Source organism: Emydura macquarii, unplaced genomic scaffold (assembly GCF_026122565.2).
Source record: "Emydura macquarii macquarii isolate MOO-44397 ecotype Brisbane River unplaced genomic scaffold, CSIRO-AGI_Emac_v2 contig_18, whole genome shotgun sequence".
Lineage (NCBI taxonomy): Eukaryota > Metazoa > Chordata > Testudines > Chelidae > Emydura > Emydura macquarii.
In genome coordinates, this window is record NW_027130155.1 from 12943141 (window position 1) to 12966047 (window position 22907).

Here is a 22907-nt window from a genome sequence, read left to right on the forward strand (position 1 = left end):
TTTTAGCAAACAGACACAGCTGTCAGGATTATTACTACAGATGTTATATGATTTATTGTCTTTAACTATGTAGATAGAGGAAAGGAGTATTTGACAGACTGTCTGCAACTGTCTACTAGCTTTCTGGTAGATTTACTGTCTTTGTTGTCAAACAGAACTGAAATTTTACTCTAATCTATAGCTGGAACTGTGAAGTACACATATGCTGTTTATAAAGTAACACGGTTATTTAACTAGTCTTTGTCTTTTGTAAGTATTATCAGATACATTGTAAGCAGTAGAACCATGGTGTTGTTTAATATATCTTATTTCACAATTTGAATCCCAAAGAAGAGCCAGCTCAGAAATTGTGCACTATGTCTGTTCATCATAGGAAACTTTTGTCTCAACCAGGATGCAGATAGAATATATAGCAAGGTGTATGCAAATTACCTTCCCATAGGTCCTTGCAGCAAACTGTATGGTAAAAAATCATTTGCTGATGTATTAGTTCCCAACTCTGAGCTATCCTTAAATGGAAAATAAAATTTGTTAGTTGGCTAGTGAATTTCTCAGTTCTGTATCTCCTTGTTTTGACAGATTATCAGCCTTTAAATTAATGTTTTTTGCTTTCTGAATTAGACCTATTTATTTTTAACTTATGCTGTGATTGAAATAAAACAAGTGCTGCAGGTCATTTATTAGGATTCTGTTTGATCAACCAATGTGTGACAGAGCATTACCTTATTTAAAGCATTGTTTCAGATGAAGAATATATATGAATTACTTAGTTACTGCAATTCTTCACTGGATATAAACACATATATTTTCAGAATTGTGAAGGGTTTTGGTCTAAAGGATATTTATAATCACTTTTTATCTCTTATATTACAATGATTTGATACCATATTACTACTATTTAGTAATCATATTATAAAACCACTGCAGTCAGTATTATAAACAATGTACATCAGAGCGATCATTTGAATGACACAAAGAGACTCCTCATTAAAGTACATTATAAAAGAGTCTAGAGTGTGTTCACTGATATCTTACCTTAATTATCATTATGCACTGATTGCATATAAGTGGACACTGGGAATAATAGATAATTTACACCTATTGTGAGATGAATAGAGCATTAGAAATACTTGTTGCAGTCATGGTAACTGTGGTAAGACACATTGGGTCAGATCCTAATAATGCCAACTTACACCGATTGAGGATCTGGCCCAGTATTTGGGGTGTTGATAACTTGTCATGGGAATGAAAGGGACTCATTTAATCAATGTAATTCTGATCCCTCAAATCTATTGTTCTGTTTTAAACTCGTGTCCACAAAATGCAGTTTATTCTTTCAATTAAAGTTTAAATAACCTCCCGCAGAGGAGTTTAAAAATAATTGTGTCTCTGACACTGGTAATTACTAGAATTGCAAAGAAAATGCAGTGACAAGGGACCTAAAGAAAGTGCAGTGTGCGAAAGTATTGACCACCCCATGAAATCTCTTATAATGCTTAGAGTAATAGAGTCTTGTTTCAGTTCAGTTTGGAGCTGATGTGCAATGTATTTTGGTAGCCTTGTCACAGTCCCAAATTACCTATAATCTGGGCTGCATCACCCACCCTCTGGGAGAGGGGACTAAGAAAGAAGGTCTCTCCGCAAAGATCCCCTGGCAATGTTCCTCCTTGATCATTCTGTCAGGGAGGTGGGATTTACCCCCACACGGAATGAACTACCCACAAACATGGGGGATTCTCAGGAGTACACAGGAGGTCAGTGCCAACCAGAGGGCCCTCTGACAGCTTTGTGCCCCTGGCTGCCGTGTCCTTTCCCTATGGAGCTGTGCTAGTAGGGATTCCTTCCAGTCTCTAATAGATTTCCCCATTAAAAAAGTGGCCTTGCAAAACAGGTAACTCAGCCACAGACTTAACCTCATGGGCCAGAGCAGTTAGTGTGCGAGTTCCCTAAAGGGCTCACCTTCACCCAGTGTGAGGCCACTCACTCGTCAACAGCCCACTCAGACCCCCCCTTCCCTTGTGCAGATCTGTGTCCCCCAGAAAGCCCGCATAAGGTGCCTTAGTCAGTTGTGGGGGGGAGGGGGGTCGCATTAGGTCGGAAGAATCTCATGCACTGCTACAGACTGGGGACCAACTGGCTAGGCAGGAGTTCTGCAGAAAAGGACCTGGGGGTTGCAGTGGACAAGAAGTTGGATATGAGTCAACAGTGTGCCCTTGTTGCCAAGAAAGCTAATGGCATATTGGGCTGCATTAGTAGGAGCATTGCCAGCAGATTGAGGGAAGTGATTATTCCCCTCTATTCGGCACTGGTGAGGCCTCATTTGGAGTATTGTGTCCAGTTTTGGGCCCCCCACCACAGGAAGGATGTGGACAAATTAGAGAGAGTACAGCGGAGGTCAAAGAAAATGATTAGGGGGCTTGAGCACATGACTTATGAGGAGGTGCTGAGGGAACTGGGCTCATTTAATCTGCAGAAGAGAAGATTGGGGGCAGGGGGATTTGATAATAGCCTTCAACTACCTGAAGGGAACGTTCTTGGGAGGATGGAGCTAGGCCTTTCTCAGTGGTAGTAGATGACAGAACTAGGAGCAAGGATCTCAAGTTGCAGTGGGGGAGGTCTAGGTTGGATATTAGGAAAAACTTTTTCACTAGGAGAGTGGTGAAGCACTGGAATGGGTTACTTAGAGAGCTGGTGGAATCTCCATCCTTAGAGGTTTTTAAGGGCCGGCTTTGACAAAGCCCTTACTGGGATGATTTAGTTGGGATTGGGCCTGCTTAGAGCAGGGGGGTGGACTAGATGACCTCCTGATCCCTAATCTATGATTCTATGATTGTTGAACCCCAGTTCCTTGTGGGAGGGGAAGATTTGGGGCGCAGAGTCTAGTTGTCTATTTGGACTGGTTCAGACTTAGTCTAGATTGAGAGGGTTGCCCACCAAAAAAGCTACTGAGCAGTAACAGGCTAAAAGAAATGGTGTTTTCCTTCTGCATGTTTTTCTGTTTCCCCAGATCTGAATTATTACTGCATTCTACTATTAAAAGCAGTTAGTTACCATTAAAGTTAAACAGGATAGCATCTAAAATAAATTGCTCTCAAGCTTTTCAGTTAGACTCTGTAATGATATGAAGCACTAGTAACTTCAAAAGAAAGAACTGCTTTAGAACTCTTATACATGGCAGTAATAGACAGAACTGTTTTCAGTGGATTTCATATGTTCGTTGAAAGGGCAGCGTGAGAAAGAATGAGGATTGAATGCTGCTGAATCCTAGTAAAATGCATAGATGACCCTAATAGATTTTTGCTTGGTCTGTGGCAGATCAGTGAAGTTTATGTATAGATAATATGCGAGAGACGGTTACACAGACATGCAAAAGAACATTTGCATCATACTTATGCTAGTCACATTATAATGATTTCAGGAGCTAAAGTGATCATGCCTGGTTTATTAAGAAGTTTTCATATTTGAAGGCACTGAGAGATTTGGATGCCTGAAGAATACAGGATCAGGTCCTAAAAATGCAACATATGCCAAAAATAATTACATTTGATGGGCCAGGTTCTTAGCTATTGTAATCCAATCTTTCACTGGAGCTATCAGCTGAGGATCTTGCCTTGTGTCCTCAGGCACTTAGTCCATCTTGCAGGTGAGAGCAATTCCTATTGCATCTCTGTACTTGTTGCACTGGAAATAGAGTGTAGGATAAGAAGGTATTTCAGTATTAAGGTATTCAGAGAAGCTCGTATTGTTTTAAAGTATCTTCTGTATGGAATAACTGCAGAGAGCATGCATCTTGCTTCATGCCTTGTGGAATCGTTTTCTCAAACCTATTTACTACATGCATCAGAAGTGAAATCTCTAAGTCATATGATCTAGAAAGCAATCTCTGAAGCTCTACATAGAGCAACTTACCCCCAAATAAGTCTAACAACTAGGCACCGGTACTTTATGTTCTACAGTTTTATAAATTAGCTTACACTTGCATCCCTCTCCATTCACTGACACAGACTTTCTGATGTGACTGTGGTTATCTTAGGATTTGTGGTTTTACTATGTTACATTCAGTAGGGTCAAGAATTGAAGGAGATGCAAGGGGATTTGGTTCCCCATTGTAATATGATTTCATTCACTTGATAAATGTAGGTGAAAGGAAAATAGAGAGAGGAAGAGAAAAGGAAGGTAGAAAAATGAAAGAGTACCTTTGTTTATTAAATTCATTCATAGCACACCAAGTGACATGTGACTCAAGGCCCTCTGGGTTCCTCAGTTCATACTGACTTTCACTTGAATATGTGATTCTTATTCATTATTTGTACTGTGGTAACACCTAGGGCCCAGCTCCAATTGTGCTAAGCACTGCAACAAAAACATGCCAAAGGGCATATATTCTCAGTATAAGATGGGAGACAGCTGGTGAATATAGCAAACAGACAAAGGGAACGCAAAGTAACAGTGAGATAAGTGTAAGTGTAATGTTCTGTGACCACTGTTTACCAACTGCATAGTCATTGACATGAGTTTTGTACACATCACATTCACAGCAGATGATTCTAGCATTATAGTCGTTAGAGAAGACCAATCTGATGTCTTTATTGGCTGATTTTTCCAATGTATATTATTTTAAAATCCTGATTTCTTAGCCTTAGATGAGATGGATTATTAATCATTATCTTAGCTCTTGGGTATATCCCGGTACTTAGATCTGGGAACTAGTATAAATGAGACAAGGAAAAATGGAAAGAACCGCCTGATGGCTGAGGCTTGTCTCTGAACCTGAACAGAACCCTGGAGCCACAGGAAATGAGCATCCAATGGCCATTCAAGGGTTGTATGAATTGATTCAGTGTGATGAGTGGCTCAGCACTTAGCAGTCAATCTCATTAATTCATACATCTTAGGAGGACATCCCACGGATGATCTCACTTCAATTCACTATGAAATCAACAATGTGTTAGTGTGGGTGTGAGCTTAAAAAATATCATCACAGAACAAATATAAACAATCACACACAGTATCTATGCACAGGAAAAACAAAAGAGGAAGAGACTCAAGCAAATTAAAAGGGACTGAAGACATCTCTGTGCATAGATGTTAGTCAGGACTACGTAATCAGTTGGTAGATAAGTGTTTAGAAAGGGAGGGGTAATGTTTAGGAAGAAATTTTGCTTCTGAAGTACATGACTGAAAAGATGTTGAATTTTGCCTCCCAGATTACATTTTGTCTTTTCTGATGAAACGTGCTCTTGTATTTGTGACAGCTGATGTCCTTGTGCAGAATAAGAGAAAAGGTGGATTTTTGTTGAGGTTACATTGATTTTTCTTGAGGTCCAGTTAAAACCAGGGCAATAAACTTTGTATTTTTGTCAACATACTATGACTTGAACTCAGCAATAGCAAGATAATAATACTTAACTCCTATATAGCGTTTTTCATCCATAGATCTAAAAGCACTTTGCAAAAGAAGGTAAGTATCATTATTTCCCTTAAGTCTCTCAAGTAGCCACATTCTGTAGGGCTTGAGAGATCAAAATCAACAGTGCAAATAAAATATTCTTATATTTTCCTTTTAGGTGTAAACTTCCATCTATCTTAGTTTGTGAACACATTTGACATTTGCCTTTATGCTTTAGATATGGGGCCTTATCCTACGGCCATTGCATACACTGGGAATTTTGCCACAGACTTGAGGTGGAGCAAGCCTTTAATTTACGTAAATTGTTGTCAGAAGAGTTTGGGGTAGGGAAAGTAACGTAAATGATACATACAATGCAGTTCCCTCCTGAAAAGTCACTCTCCAACCACAATATTGTAGGATTATTTTATTGTCTTTCAGAGACTTTTTTCATGTAACAAATGGTTTTCAGGCTAGATTGCATGCTCTGTAATGACGACTCAGCCTATTGAGCTTAATGGGTTTGGACAGCTGTAATTGGTTGAAACTTAACAAACAATTCTGTCGATGATGGATGAGAAGTAATAGAATCCATCTCACTTCATCTGAGCTGGGTTGGATCTGTTGTGTTAAAAGGAATAAGAAAATTATTTTGCCAATGTAGTCAGTAAGAATTGCTGAACAAGTGCAGGGAGGAGATTGGCTGATTAAGTAGTAGCCTTTTTTATATAGTCACTTTTCAGAGTAGGAGTGCATTCTTCACAGCACTGTCCCCTTGGTTCTGAGCAGATTTTCTCCTTTGGCTATCACTAATTTTACCGCTGATAACTTCAGTGATGAATTTTATTATTATTTTCTCCTCCTATTAGCCGTACAGAGGCATCTTAGTACAACAGAATGAACTAGATTTTATTCTGGATTGCCCATCTATGGAATTCTTAACTGAATTCTGGTAGCAGGGTATAAAATGTATGGGCTCAGAAAGTTAGAGTGGAGTAAGGAAAACATCCTCCCAAAGGGCAAAATGAGCTGCCCTTTGTTTGTGAGAGGTAACTTATTTATCATTAAACGATATGCAGTTGTACAGTGGATGCAAAAATTCAAGGAACAGAGAAATGTCTTTGGCAGTAGCAGCCTGTAAAAGCAATACCATTTAATGAAGGGTGCTGTGAAGGCAGTAGGCCTATGCAATCTATGGTGATAATACTCAGGACATATATGGCACTTCACAGGTCTGAAATCTTCTTCAGACTTTAAGTAATTTATTCCCAACAGTATCCCTGTAAGATAAAGATTGTGTGTATTATCCCAGTTTTACATATGGGGAACTGAAGACAGAAAGATAAAGTGACTTGTGCAAGGCCACACAGCAAGAGGGTGGTAAAGATGGGAACAAAACTCAGGATTCCTGACTGATATTTGTAGCCACATATTTCCCTGTTCTTCCCAAAGCCTCACATTGTGAACACATTTATACACAAATATATTTACGCTCTTGGCTGAGCTACTTGTCTGGAGCACCGTCTCTGGTTCTTGTCAACAATCCTGTCTGACTCCAGTTCCAATGAGCTATAAAAGAAATTGAATTCCCTAGTTGCTCTCAACCATTTTGCTATTCAGATTCATCTCGACTTGCCAGTCCATGAAATCATGTCTTCTGAGGCTGCAAAGCTTAACAAGTATGTGAAGAGGGGATTGCAGGCCAGAAGGAGATTCCTACAGATGGTGTCCTGAACCCTTGGACTTGAGGAACTAGTGCTATTTAGGGTGGGATCTCTTTTGAGCATGACATGTTACTTCACACAGGACCATCCCAAACCAAACCACCAAAGAAGGCAATTCCTGCAATGATATTTGTCCACTTTCTTGTTCTTATAATAATTTCATATAAACCAGTGAGTGACAAGATGGGTGAACTTGAGGCCTCGTATTTAATGAGGATATTGATATAATGGGCATCACAGAAACTTGGTGGAATGAGGATAAGCAATGGGACACAGTAATACCAGGGTACAAAATATATCAAAAGGACAAAATAGGTCATACTGGTGGGGGAGTGGCACTGTATGTGAAAGAAAGCATAAAGTCAAATTAAATAATCTTAAATGAACCAAACTGTGCCATAGAATCTCTATGGATAGTAATTCCATGCTTGAATAATAAGAATATAGGGATAATAAGAATATAGTAGGGATATACTACTTGAATAATAATAATATAGGGATAATAAGAATATAGTAGGGATATACTACCTACCACCTGACCAGGATGGTGATAGTGACTGTGAAATTCTCAGGGAGATTAGAGAGGTTATAAAAATAATAATGAGGGATTTCAACTATCCCCATCTTGACTGGGTACATGTCACCTCAGGATGGGATGCAGAAATAAAGCTTCTTGACACCTTAAATGACTGCTTCTTAGAGCAGCTGGTCCTGGAGCCCACAAGAAGAGAGGCAATTCTTGATTTAGTCCTAAGTGGAATATAGGATCTGGTCCAAGATGTAAATATAGCTGAACCACTTGGAATAGTGACAACTTGTTTAGCCACTGTGGCTAAAACAACAAAGTAAAAGAAGTAGTTTGAGGCAAAAAGGCTTCTTTTAAAAAGTGGAAGGTAAATCCTATTGAGAAAAATAGAAAGGAGCATAAACTCTGACAAGTGAAGTGCAAAAATATAATTAGGAAGGTCAAAAAGAATTTGAAGAACTGCTAGCCAAAGACTCAAAAACCAACAACAACAAAAATTTTAAGTACACCAGAAGCAGGAAGCCTATTAAACAACTAGTGAGGCCACTAGACGATTGAGATGCTAAATGAGCACTCAAGGAAGACAAGGCTGTTGCAGAGAAACAAAATGAATTCTTTGCATCGGTCTTCACGGCTGAGGATGTGAGGGATATTCCCAAACCTGACTCATTCTTTTTAGGTGACAAATCTGAGGAACTATCTCAGATTGAAGTGTCATTAGAGAAAGTTTTGGAACTAGTAATAAATCACCAGGATTAAATGGTATCCACCCAAAAGTTCTGAAGGAACTCAAATATGAAACTGCAGAACTACTATGGCATGTAACCTATCATTTAAATCAGCTTCTGTACCATATGATTGGAGAATAGCTAACGTTATACCAATTTTTAAAATAAGCTCCAGTGGAGATCCTGGCAATTACAGGCCAGTAAGCCTAACTTTACTACCAGACAGATTGGTTGAAACTATAGTAAAAAACAGAATTATCAGACACATAGATTAATACAATTTGTTGGGGAAGAGTCAACATGGTTTTTGTAAGGAGAAATCATACCTCACCAATCTACTGGATTTCTTTGAGGGGGTCAACAAACATGTGGACAAGGGTGATGCAGTAGATGCAGTACTTATATTTTCAGAAATCTTTTGACACAGTCCCTCACCAAGGCTCTTAAGCAAAGTAAGCTGTCATGAGATAAGAGGGAAGGTTGTCTCCTGGATCAGTAACTGGTTAAAAAAGATAGGAAACAAAGGGTAGCAATAAACGGTCAGTTCTCAGAACGGAGAGAGGTAAATAGTGGTGTCCCCCAGGGGTCTGTACTAGGATCAGTACTGTTCAACATATTCCTAAATGATCTGGAAAAAAGGGTAAACAGCGAGGTGGCAAAATTTGCAGATGATACAAAACTACTCAAGATAGTTAAGTCCAAAGCAGACTGTGAAGGGGTACAAAGGAATGTCACAAAACAGGGTGACTGGGCAATAAAATGGCAGATGAAATTCAATGTTGATAAATGCAAAGTAATGCACATTGGAAAACATAATCCCAACTATACATATAAAAACAAAGGGTCTAAATTAGCTGTTACCACTCAAGAAAGATCTTGGAATCATTGTGGATAGTTCTCTGAAAACATCCACTCAATGTGCACCGCCAGTCAAAAAAGCTAACAGAATGTTGGGAATCATTAGGAAAGGGATAGATAATAAGACAGAAAATATCGCATTGCCTCTTTATACATCTGTGGTGTACCCAAATCTTGAATACTGCATGCAGCTCTGGTCACCCCATCTCAAAGTGATATATTGGAATTCGAAAAGGTACAGAATAGGGCAACTAAAATGATTAGGCGTATGGAAAAGCTTCCATATGAGGAGAGATTAACAAGAATGGGACTTTTCATCTTGGAAAAGAGATGACTAAGGGGGATATGATAGAAGTCTATAAAATCATGACTGGTGTGCAGAAAGTAAATAAGGAAGTATTACTTACTCCTTCTCATAACACAAAAACTAGGGGTCACCAAATGAAATTAATAGGCAGCATGTTTAAAATGAATAAAAGGAAGTATTTCTTCACACAATGCACAATCAACCTGGAACTCATTGACAGAGGATGTTGTGAAGTCCAAGACTATAAGGGGGTTCAAAAACTAACTAGATAAGTTCATGGAGGATAGGTCCATCAATGGCTATTAGCCAGGATAGGCAGGGATTGCTGTTTGCCAGATGCTGGGAATGGCTGATGGGATGGATCACTTGATGATTGCCTGTTCTATTAATTTCCTCTGAAGCACCTGGCTTTGGCCACTGTCGGAAGACCGGATACTGGCATGTTCTTCTGTTTTTATGTGATAAGGAAAGGTATTCCCTGAGGACCTCTAATGGACCTCTTTCCTCACAGTAAAGAGATAGATATAGATATAGATATAAATATCAAGACAGACACATACTAAATAGTCAGAAATAATCACAAATATTTTCCTGCTGTCTGTAATATTCCCAAACCTCCATAATAATAAATTAAAGAATCCATCTTTTCTTGTTGCAAAGATGCAGAATCATTTGCTTTAGCAGAGAAACTCAGATTTACACTTTAATAGATAATATGGTGACCCTAAGATCAATAGATAGAATCTGAACTCAAGGTTTCTACAACATAAAGTTGGTTATGCTGCATATCTTCTTAGATGTGAAAGTCTGTACTAGTGCATTCATTTCATCCTAATGTGCCACAGAGATTCTAGGATTTCCTTTAAAAAATATATATCATTACCATTGTTAATACATTGGTAGCAACATGGCTTAAAGTTTTTAACTGAAGCAATATTTTGCTGGTAGCTGATTTATGGACAAAACAAAGCCATTTCACCCTTCTCCTGTTAAACCAATTTGAGTTTCAACTTATCCCTTGCGGCTTACAAATTTGGATTTTTTATTTTCTGGCCAATGCACTCCCTCACCTCCTCAATCTCTTTTCAGAGAAATCTATTGGCAGATTTTACTTCTGTGGAAACTAAGGATAAAACTCAGCCTAACTGCAGACTGCAGTAAATAAATCCAGCTTTTAGAAAAGTCTCTGGGCCAAAGTGACAAACTGGTATAATGTAATTTGGACTGATTTGACACTCTGAGTGTGCAAAATGAATGTCACCACGTGGCGTTCAGATATCAAAGTGATAGGCATGTTCTACAAACCTAGAGATGTGGATATCTTACAAGGCAAGAGGGTGCAACAGGAAAAGCAACTGACAAAGAGATTTAAGATAGAGCAGCACTGCTCCCCCACCCACCACCGACCCCCCGTTTTAATTTACTCCCTGTACCATCAGTGCTCCCAGGCCTGTGGTAGGCAGGTTCCATTGTTATTGACTACAAAAGCCCAAAGTTGATCCAAATAGGAGACAAAGTAGATGAATGTTACACTCATTCCGCACACGCTCAGAATATCATAGCAGCAGTGCCAGTTTGACTACTTTGCCATTAACATTCACTGACATCCACTGTCTGACCAACATATTGAATGCCCAACACATATCACACACACCAGCATTTATACTACTACTGACTTTGGCTCAGTTTTTTATCTTGTTTACCTCAATGTAAATGCATACTAGCTTGAGTAGAGTTCTGCTGGATTTAAAGGGATGTAAACATCAGACTCTGTCCCAAAGTCTCTGGCTTCATACAGGGCTGTGTTGACTTAGCTTCAAAACAAATATGCATTGTATGCACTAAGATATATTGCGTGAGCACTGTAAAGAGAAATGGACTATCTGAAAAAGCCAGCCCCTGGGGAGGGAAAAAGACAAAGAGATGAAGAAGCAAAGGAGAGTTCATTGAGGAGAAAGAGGGAAGCCAAGTGTAAAATACTTTTTTTCTTTTCTTCTCAACTCAAACTGGCACACTGCTGTTAAAAGATGTTTTGTAAAATTTACTTTTTAATCACTGACTCTGATTGCTTTGTCTTGATGCAGCAAGGTGTTCCAATCAATGACACTGCTTTTTCCCTTCCTTTTCATGTTGGAAGATCCTGGGTTGTTTTTTTTTTTGTTTGTTTTTTTTTAAAGTCATAGTCTTCCCTTCCTCCCATCCCTCATTTTTTCTAGAAAAAACTCAGCCTTGATTGCTGGGCAAACATTAATCCAGCTCTCTCTTGGTTCCTTTAGAAAACTGAAGGGAGTATGCCAAAACTCTTCCTGATGTTCCAGGCTCAGATACAGTTTTTCTTCATCACACCAAGCAATCTCAAGTCACAGGGCTTGATCCTGGTCTCAGCTACACCCATGTAAACCTAAAATAGTTCCATCAAAATCACTGGTGTAGCTCACTTCAGAATCTGGCCTCATTAAAATGGCCACTGCTCTTGGAAGACTGGTAGATCAATCAACAATAGTTCACCCTCCCAATTTTCTACTCAACTTGCAACAAATGAATGGTTTCTAATGCTGTAGAAATTGCACCTTATTAAATAGCTGTCCCAGCAGCCATAATTTTGGCTAGAGGACTAGAGAAAAATGACTGTCTCCTGCAGGAACTCTCCTTCCTTTCATTACAACAGCAACATCCTCTAAACAGTTCCAAGGTTCATTCTTATAAGGGGGGGAGGGAATGGGTGGGGAAGAGAAGTCAGCTTTTGCTATTAATCAAGTCTGGGGACTGAATGACTGAGGGATGAAGTAGTGATTAGCTATAGAGATTTTCACCTGTAGATCATTGGTTCAAATCTGACCCAAGCTGGGAGACTCACTGAAAGGCATTAACTCTTGATGGCCATTGGTGTGTTATAGGTTACATTTTGGGCATATCAATCTTGAATGTGTCCCTTTTGGAAAAAGAACTAACATACGCTTCTAACAACTGTTTTAAAAGCTTTCTAAAGTGGTTACATTTTACAGTTGAGATCTGTTATTTAATCCCAACCACATATTGACAATGATTAATATGATTGTTTTCTATATATAGTGTTATACTGAACTAATTATCAAGTGAAAATAACCATATTATAGCTTTTCAGACTTTGACTGGCGCCTCCAGGATCACTCTGAAACAGTATTCAGAAACCGATCTGCTTCATAAAACATCTATTTTCTGTTTCCTCTCCCTTCTCTCTGTTCCACATCTACCACACTCCATTTTCTCTCATTGCCATTGGTACTTTCTTGAAAGTACAGAGCCAAATTCTATTCTGAACTACACTGGTGTAAATCCAGCCAAATTTAGCCTGAGGCTAGACCTTTGTAATACAGCAGTAGTTTGGTCATAGGATTCTTGTACATGTCTTTTAAGAAAGGAACACTTAAATGAGGTACGATAGAAAATAGATGGGTTCCCACCTCAGACCAAACACAGGTACGTACGCTATCATACAGAAGTGCATATAATAATCTGAACACTCTGACTGTATCAGGGGACAGTTTCTTTGTTCAGTGTTTTGTACAGCACCTAGCACAATAGGATCCTGGTCCATGAGTAGGATTCCTAGGCACTATAATACAAATAATAGCCTCAGAGGTCAGCTATGAAACTAGCTGAGGGATAACAAACAACTGAATTAACTCATCGCTCCTCCTCTTTTATTTCTAGGGCTGCCATGACCCCAGCTCTTTCCCTGGCTTTTACCGCACCCTTCCACATGCTTAAGGAGCTTTTGTTCAACTCTCTAGCACACCCACAGCTCCCTACAAACACCAGACACCAGCATAGAGCATCCAGTCCCCTGTTACTTGCCATTCTCCTGCCAGCTGGCCTCTGACCAGGCATTTGCTCTGTAACTGTTCTGCTCCACTGGGGTTGCTGAAGCTACTCTGAGCCACCCACCACCAGCTCATTCTCAGCATTAAGCAAGAAAGTAAGACAGGCTCCCTGAGAAGGTGGGGTGGAAGAAGCAGCAGGCTGGAGGCAGGGTCAGCCAGCAGTGGTACTGCTTTCCCTGCCCACAGAACCTCCACTTCTTCCCAGCACGTCTGCTACAGGCTTCCCCTCATCCTTTGGAACTGGCCTGGTAAAAAGAGTAAAGTTCCTTCTAACTAGCCAATCCCAAAGAGTTAAAGCCATAGTAATACTACAGGAAATCTTCATTAAATGCAGTACATTTCAGCAAGCATTTTTTAAACTGAACATGAGCAGACAATAGGAAAGAATATTTCTTAGCACAGCCAGTTCTGATACGGTCTTTGTTTGTGAATTATCTGCAGACTTTAATATTTACAAATGTATTCATTATTCACAATTGTTTGGCCGAACTTATTTCAGCCTGTAGCTTGTAGAGTGGAGCAATTTAGATCATTATTTAAATCACCAAGTGGAAAGTCTGTATTTAAAACGTCGATTTTAATTAACTTTTCCATTTGAACTACAGTTATTTTCTAAAGGAAGGTGTATTCTCATTGGTTGATATAATCATTACCATATGTAGATCTACAGCTAAATAGACCTTTACACTAGATTTGGTACATGTTTTTGCCACCAGGATGGGTACACTATAATGATAAACATTTATTTAAGCAGTTATCTGGCTTATTATTTTCAGATTCTTATTAATTGAACATTTTTAGTATGTCAGAAAATGGGGAATGATATATTGCTTATTTATTAGCTAATTAACTTTCTGCTCATGATTTGTGACAAGCTGCGTAAGGATGGGTACTGCATTAGGATGGCTAATTTTTGAACACACAAAACAGCATATAATATTTATTTTAGTAAACAAAACACTACTGTAATACAGTATTTGACATATCATACCATATTTGTGAAGTTTGACCTCAGAAGTTAGATATTTTTCCTCTGATTCTTTCTTTATAGAGATAAGCAGCCTTTAACTCAGAGTTTTTTGATAGAGGCTCATGGATTCAGCATATTTATTTTTTATTTAAATATTTTAACTAATTTTTATTAAATTCAGATTTCATTTTAAACAGGTTTATTTTTTTAACAGAAAAATATGATAATTTAAATAAAATAAAATCTGATTTAAATAAAAAATGATTTTTTTCCAAAAAAAATAAAAATTGATTTTTGTCCAACCTGGTGGATTGTTGATGATGAACTATTTGCTTTGGGTATGTCTTCAGCTCTTTATTGCTAACTGCTTATACTGTTTCAAAGGGGTAGCCGTGTTAGTCTGTAATACAAACAGAAAACAATCTGCAGGAATGTTGGCGAGAAAGTGAACAAAAAAGGTGCAAACAGTAAAACTGAACAGTTATTTGGAAATACAAATGTTTTGCAGCATGCTCTCTGTTTTAATCTTTATGTAATAGATCATTATTCATCTTAGAAGTACTGTAGGACACACCTATTCACAGTATAAAGCTGATGTCTGAGCCATGTGTTAGCATCCTTGCTTTTGTCAGCGTGCGTGATACCATTAAGATTTAGTGCAGTTTATTTTTAAATGTATGTATATTTTTAAATGTTTCTTCATGAAACAAAAAAAGACATGTTTTGACAAACAAACAAAAAGTCCCAACAAAATGTCTGAGAGGTGAGTTGACATAACAACTCATATCCACTCCCAAGGAGAATATTTACGCAGTATTTTCAAACTGCCAAAAACTATTGCAGGCTCCAATCACTTGCCAATTTTCCTTTTAAAAACAAAATTGAAAGCATTTTGGAGTCATACAAATATGAAAAAGCATTCAGACTTGGTGATCTTGTACATAATCTGATACATATTTAAGAGCCATGCATTTTTAAGACATACTTAAGAGGCAAGGAGATTTCTTGAGAATATTTGTAAAAGGATTTGATCCTAGGCTGAGACTATATCTGCATAGTTTTAGCCCAAAAAAGGAACAGATTGGGGAAGAACTCCAGCAGGTTTTGCTTTATTTACCATTCACATCCCTTGTTGGCACTTGTTTCTGGGTGGTGGGTGCAGGATGTATTTGTAGAGAATCAAAAGTTAACCTCTTAGCTTCTGATACTCTCTCCTTTCTTGTCTGTTTAAATGGTGTTTCATTGAAACACCAGCATCAGCAGGATGTTCCAGGTGGCAGTACCGGTTGAATGGATTTGTTGGACTTACATGGTACATAATGCAGCTATCTGGGTAGAGTCAGTTTGTTCCTGACCCCACTGTAGATGTGTGGGAGTATGGGGATAAAGGGGAAAGATTCATCTTTGTGCACTCCTGTAGTAAAGGGGCCTGCTACTGAGCCCTCACATTAAAGGGAGATGGGAGCCAGCTGAGCAAGAAGGAAATTAGGAACAGCTGTAGAACCTGAGAGGGCTATAAAAGCTCCCAGGAAGAGGCTGCTGGAAGGAAGGGAGGGGCAGGTAGCTAGAGAGGTAGATGCTACAGATAGGGAAGGCTGACACCTTTTGACTAGAGGCTGAAACTGTAAGACCCCTGCCACTGGGGGGAAGTGCATATATAGAAGGTGGTAGGTACCCTGTTATAAATAAACTGCCCTGGTGGAGCATGAAGCTGTTATCTGGAAGTGGCTTGTGGGGACCGAGGCCTGGGCAGTAAGGGGGCCAGGTGTAAACCACTACATTCCATATAAGGACAAGATTCTATTTAGAGCAAGTCCATCCCAGGAAGGTGGGGAGGAAGCATGTCTGTAGTTTTGGTCTCTCACAGCACCCTGCAGGCTTGGAGCTGGGCACCTAGAGGAGCAGACTGTGTCATTAATGGGTAGGGCAGCTTTGCACTCCATTCACCCTACTCATTGGGAAATTGGGGAAGGATATTGCCTCCTGAGTTGTCCTTGGGGCAGCAGGGCTCTGTGGAGGCCTGTACTCAGGCTAAATTCCACAGTCTAGCCCTTAGTGCACAATGTAACATTCAGTATTTTCCATTATTAGCTTTTGAAATAATATCACGCTTCATTACATCCTCTTACCTCTTCTCACATGGACTTCACTGGCTCTAATCATATGATGCTTTCAGGATCAGGCCCATAGTTTGCAAAATATGCTTATAAAGCACTAATAAAGGTGTCCGTTGTAAAGCAAAGCAAACTGTATAGCGCTTTTCTTTTAATGCCATGAGAGAGGAGCTCTTTAGAATAATGCTAGCGAATGATCTCCCTATAAGAAAATAAAACCACACATAGTTCAGTGTTGGTAATATAAATATTGTATCCCTGAGCTCTTGGAGCTGAAGTGAAATGTTAGCTGAGATTCAGAGGCATGTGCAAACTGGTGGGTATGTATAGCAAAAATCCCAGGTGCTTATATAAAACCCCAAAGCTGATAAAAATACCCTCTCCTTTATTATAACTAAAAACTGATATACCTTATACAGAGAGAATGGGAACAAGGAAGTGGACATTCTGCTAGTTTCTCTTCCCGTGTCTAGATGCTCCCTTTACATCTGAGGTTGAGTAACTAGGTCTACTGGAAATTCTTGCTGAGAAGTGTGTTGGTTTGGGGAATGATGGGAGGGCGTATTCAGAGCCTAATGGTAGGAGATCATGGGTCAGGAGAAACCTAACAGGTAGGGCTGGGTTCAGCACTGCATGTTACTTCGTACAAGGCCACACAAAACTAGGACCAGTTCTGGGGTCCAGGATTTCCTTTGTTCCTGTCTATATCTTCCAGCCTCTCTTCATGTTCATAAATAAATAAAACTACTTCATTATTGAAAAACAAACAAACCCATTTATTACAAATATCAGTTAGGATTAACAGTTATCAGCTTCTTAGACAAACCATAAAACGCCCCCCATCTGGATCTTATGAGCCATTAATAAATCTGGGTGATGGAAACTTTATTAGTGGTATTACAGGAGTGCCTACAGGCAGTTGGGGACACATTGGATAGGCATTGTACAAGCACATAGCAAGAAAGAGCCCTTGCCTTTAAGAGCTTATGGTTTAAGCACACAAAGGATGGGACAGGAAACAGAGGTGAAGTGACGTGTCCAAGATTATACAGCAGATTAGTGGCAGCGCCAAGAATAGAATAGAACCTAGGTCTCGTGACTCCCAGTCCAGGATTGTATACACCAGACCCCAGTGGTGCTGCCTCCAGACCTGTGCAGACCATTTAGGAGAGTAGTGGGGCTGGTAGCATTTTGTTCTGAATCCCTTTCCCCTTGCTGCAGACTAAACTAAACTAATGTAAATCTTACTAGTAGGACTTCACATTCATTCCTGAGTAGTAAAAGAAAAAAGGAGTCCCTCACATCTGCTTTTGAAGTTCCCAATCTTTTTTATATGTCTGCCAAAATCATGTTATGAGCTGGGTATTTCAGGGTATCTAAAGGATAGATTATCATGTGCGGGCTGTTTCCACTGAGCTGCTCAGAATATGCATGGGAGCTGTGAGGATATGCACATACATGTATGGGGCCAAAGAAAACACGGTATTTAACAGAGTAGCTGTCAGGCACAGCAACACAGACTTATACAGAGAGCACAGTATAAGGAGAGAGCGCAGTTCCCTGGTTAAGAACAAAGCAGTCAAGGGGATCCCAGGGTCTAATCCTGACTGAGCTATTGATACACTGCATGACCTCAGGCAAGTTGCTTGACCTCCTTCTGCCTCAATCATTCCAGCTGGGAAATTGAGTAAAAATGTGGAATTTCTCTCTAAACCAGATGTTGTGTCTGAGCTGAGCTTTTCTGAGTAAATAAATGAAAAAAAACAATCCTTTTTGTAACTTAGCAGAGACATCAGTGGCATACATTAGAACCACAGTCAGACTAGCATGCGGAGGAAGCCAGAAACTGCAACAGCAACATATCTGGAAATAGTAAATGGAGATGATTAAATTATTTAATGGCCTCTTATGGCCCTTCATCATTATTTGTGTTTTGTTATCAAGACATGACTCCAGCCCTACTCTATGAAAACAAGAGTAATGTTTTTTTAAGATTTCCCAATGGAGCAAACTAAAGAAGAAATTAAAGTAATTGCTTATTTTGTTTTTGCATGAATCAGCAGGACTAAATGGCTAATGGAAGGTTTCTGTTCACTGCCCTGATTCCTGATGTATGAACTCTGTGAAAGAATTCTATTTGTTCTGGGGCTGGGGGGGGGGGGGGGGGGCGGCGGCAGGGGAGGAGGAAGAGAAATACAGCCTAACTATGATCCAACCTACTCAGGGGCACTAGGGGCAAAAGCCAATGAAATGCTGTGTTTTGTCTGTGCTGCTGCTGTCAACAGACCAGAGAACCCACATATAGAGACTTCATACCCACAACTTGGAGCCAAATGACAGGGCTGCTCTCCATTTTCTTCCCACATGGTTGCTGCTGCAGAGATGTGGGAGGGAGTGGCGGTGGTGGTGAAAAAAGAGACATGGGACCAGTTTCTCTTCTCTCCTCTCCTCTCACCAGTTTTATACAAGTGTAATTCCATTGACTTCACTGGAGCTACACCTGCTTTACACCAATGCAAATGGAAGGAAAATCATAGGTGAGGAGTAGCAGATGAATGTATCATGCACCCTATGGGTGCAGGTGGATTTCCAAAGTGGAAATCTGTCCAGAAGTTGCAGCTGGTCAGACCAGCAGTATCTTCCCCTACACACCCACAACCTCACTCTGAGGTGAAGCTGCTAGGGAAGGGCTGCATGAGAGCAGGGCTGCTGTGAGTCACATGCTGAGAAGGGGAAATAGGAGCAGAAGATACCAGTGCACCCGTTACTAGCATCCCCGATTTGCATGGAATGGGGACTGCTCCTTCCACATGCAGCTGAGCATGCTTCCCAAATGGGAGAACTGGAAGGAATTTGCATGAGTAGAAACTTGGAACGGGAAAGCCAGTGATGGGGTAGCAGGCGGCTCAGGATGCACAGACATTGTTTGAGGTGTGTGTGAAATCATACTCATGACTGACAAAATACCATTACCAAGGCCTCCCTCTTCTCCTCCCCTCAGAGGGCAGTTTCAACCACAAATAAGTCCCATTGACTCTGACTGTGCACAAAGAAACTGGCAAGTACAACCCATTGAAAGCTCATGACACGGCTAGTTCCATGAGAGGGTGTGTCTTACCCTTTCACGCAGTGCACAGAAATACACATATTTGTTCTTCATGAGATATACTAACATCTGGGGCATGAAGCAAAGTTAAAAGCACAATGGAAAGAATAGCTGAGATCAGTGCACTGTCAGGCTAAGAAGAAAAGAAATAGATTGACATAGCTGGAGCTGGTGACCTCTGGAGCCAATGTTTGGAAAGGCACATTAGCAGAGCCCTGGTAGATATTGCAAGAGACTTGTGTTTTTCGTTCATGGCTGTTTGTTACGGGGATGTTGTCACACTGCCTTGGAGAGCACACCTTGTGTGCTACTGTCACAGTTACCATTATGAATTCTTAGCCCTCCATATGGTCAGAGCTAGCTTTGCAGATTTCTAGAGCAAGTGAAAGAATAAGCTTGTTTAACCCATCAGCTGGACTGTTCACATGCTTAAGGTTATGTGCACACAGCTGGTTCAGTGCTAGAGCAGTTCTGAAAAAGGTTGTGTTTCTTTTAATAGTGAAGTATTTTTATCACTCTCCTTGTTCTTGAAAATGGTAGAACTGTTTTTTCTTCAGTACAAACAGGCTTTCAGGCAAACACGAGTTTGGAACATTTCTGCCCAAAAGTAAAGTTTTGAGCAGCTGAAAACAGGGTTAGGATGGAAAGCACTATGTAACATTAATTGTAGTAGCTGCTGCTTCTCCTGCTGTAATGTTTGCTTTACCTGTCTAAAGAGGAGAGCTTAACAAGAACAGTACTCCCCACTGGTGCATTCACAAACCACTAAGGAGGTGCTAACATGTTCAACATGCTGAAGAAGAGGCAGAGAGCAGTGCTTTTTGGGAAAGAAAGATTGATGTATGCCTTTTGATATCATATCCTTCTATCTTGATTTTTGGCATTTAGACTATGGAGTCTGTATGGGGTGTATGACACTGATCATAATTAATTTCTCGGTTAGTGCTCTGACAAACCTCTGAAGGGATGACAAATTATATCTGATGTGATTCTGTCAGTCCAGTTGCATCACCTACTTTTAGCACTGTTGCACTGTTGGAGCACTCAGGATCAGATGAACAATAATGATGTGCTTATACATTGAAAATGAAAGTAAAGGCGATGAATATAAACAGTAATAGCAGTGTATATTTATGTAGCTTATTAGCTAACACAGCCTATACACTAAAGAATATAATGGTACCATCATCAAGATTATCATTCTCAGTTGCTGAAATATACTAGCACAGCCTTCTGCTCTTGTGACTCCCATGCACCATCCAATTGTTGGCCAGAAAAGATGGGAAGTCACATAGAGTGTGTAACATTGAGCATCTTGCAGAAGATTGCCAGAGTAATGAGCATAATAGCTTTAACTGTCAGCCTCTCAAGTCTCCCTTTCACAGCTTTTATATTTTTTAACCCTTCTTATTGGTTCATCAGTTCATGCCCGTGTGCTATGTGTGATGGGAAATGCTTTTATGGCTACTTCTATTTCCTCCACAGAAGTCAGAAATTTGGCATGACTTTAATCCTTTGCTATTTAGTTCTTTATTTTTTGTGGCTCAAGTAGGAACTCCGACACACTGGGAAATGCTGCATGTCATTCAAAAGAGACACACGGTGATTTTGTACTTTTTTTGGTGGAGGAAATAACAGAAGATTTCTGTACCATTATGATAGTTTCAGTGTTGGCCTGATTTTACAGAGACTATAGTCTGTGTCCCTTCAGCCAGGTTTCTAAATCTCAAGAATTTAATTAATGTAGGGTTGGGGGGTTTTTTGGCCCTGCCACTTGGCAGCCATTAACAGCAGGAAATATAATACTCTGAGTGGACAGATGACTTGGCTTTGGCAGTAAAAGAGTAAGCAGAAAAGATTTTTCTTTTGATTTAGTCACTGATTTTAAGAGGTAACTGTTGTTGTTATTAGTTATTTGTAGTGGTAGTGGTAGTGGGTTTTTTTTTGTTACTAATATCCCAATAGATTATTTGATGAATGATCCTCTGAAAAGGAGGACTTTAAGTAAGCTCATTTAGATTGATATGGAAGAGAGTGAACTCCTCTCGCCACACAACATTGGGATAGCGCATGTGGCTGCAGTGCAGCCTTTCACATATCACATCACTGAGGTGCCTCACAGCTGATGTGTGCATGAGAAGGCAATGTGCAATGAGAATATTGTTTAGTCTCCATGCCAGTCAATCATAGCCTCTTTGCCAATTATCACAGTCCCTTCCAATATTTACCACCTTCCCTTCTCATTCTTTTATTTATTTATTTATTTATTTATTTACTTGGTTTTAAAATTGCCTTTTCTTATTTGTTTCTCTGGGCGAGCATTTTAGAAGTGTGATGTTTTATTATGGTTTTGTATATTGTATTTAGTTTTATTCTGTTGTGGAGACTGTATAGATAAAGTTCTGTGGGAACATAAAACATAAAAAAGGTCCACATTTTCAAAAGTCCATGTCCAACTCAAGTATGTGCAAATTCTTCATGTGGGTGCACAAATCAGGGATACATTTTCAAACTGCTGTATGTTGTATGTGTCAGTATCCTTCTGGGAAAAAAGTACTGAGCAGACTCGAGTGCGTTCATTCTCCTGACACTTACTGTGAGTTCCTATCATTGCACGTGAGTTCCAGGGAGTATAAAGAAACTCAGGACTCTTGAGTTTGTTGTTGAAAGTGCTAGCATTGTTACTTGGAGCTAAGATTCCATTATGATTCCTTTTTGTAGAATATAGATAGATTATATAGTTTTGAGACAACAGTATGATTTCAAGTTCAGTACATCAACTATAAGTTTAAATGTTTGGCCTATATACTTAAAAAGTGTCTTTATATTTGAGATTGTTAACTGAAGATGTGGATCTTTGACATTTAATATTCATATTTCTATAGGGCCACCATCAAAACACTAATGAAATAAAGGATAACATACCACATTTATGGTTCATTTCTGCCTACAGCTACACATGCACACATAAGTTCATATTGTGAAATCAAACTGAAGTCAATGACAACATGAAGTAATTCATAGGTTTAGGGGAAAAACAAATTAAATCAGATGGAGATTTGAACAAAAACAAAGAAAGACACAGTTGTTGTTTTTTATATTGGAGTTTCATTGAAGATAAAGCAGATCAAATGCCAACTGCCACAAAGCTAAAAGAATATATAGCCATCTCTAGAAAAGAATGGAGCTAGAAAGAAACAATCACATTGATATCCACATACTTCATATTATTAGGTTCACTCTAAATATTGAAGCACACTGAAGTCATTAGGAGTCTTCCATTGGCTCCAGTGGACTTTGGATGAAGGCCTAAAAGAGCACT

General features: G+C 39.5%; 1 protein-coding gene across 8 annotated transcripts in view; it reads left to right on the top strand.

Moving 5' to 3' along the window:
* The window catches only part of DOCK10 (dedicator of cytokinesis 10), a 213013-nt gene that overhangs the window by 38492 nt on the left and 151614 nt on the right, over window positions 1-22907 (top strand). The window lies entirely within an intron of this gene.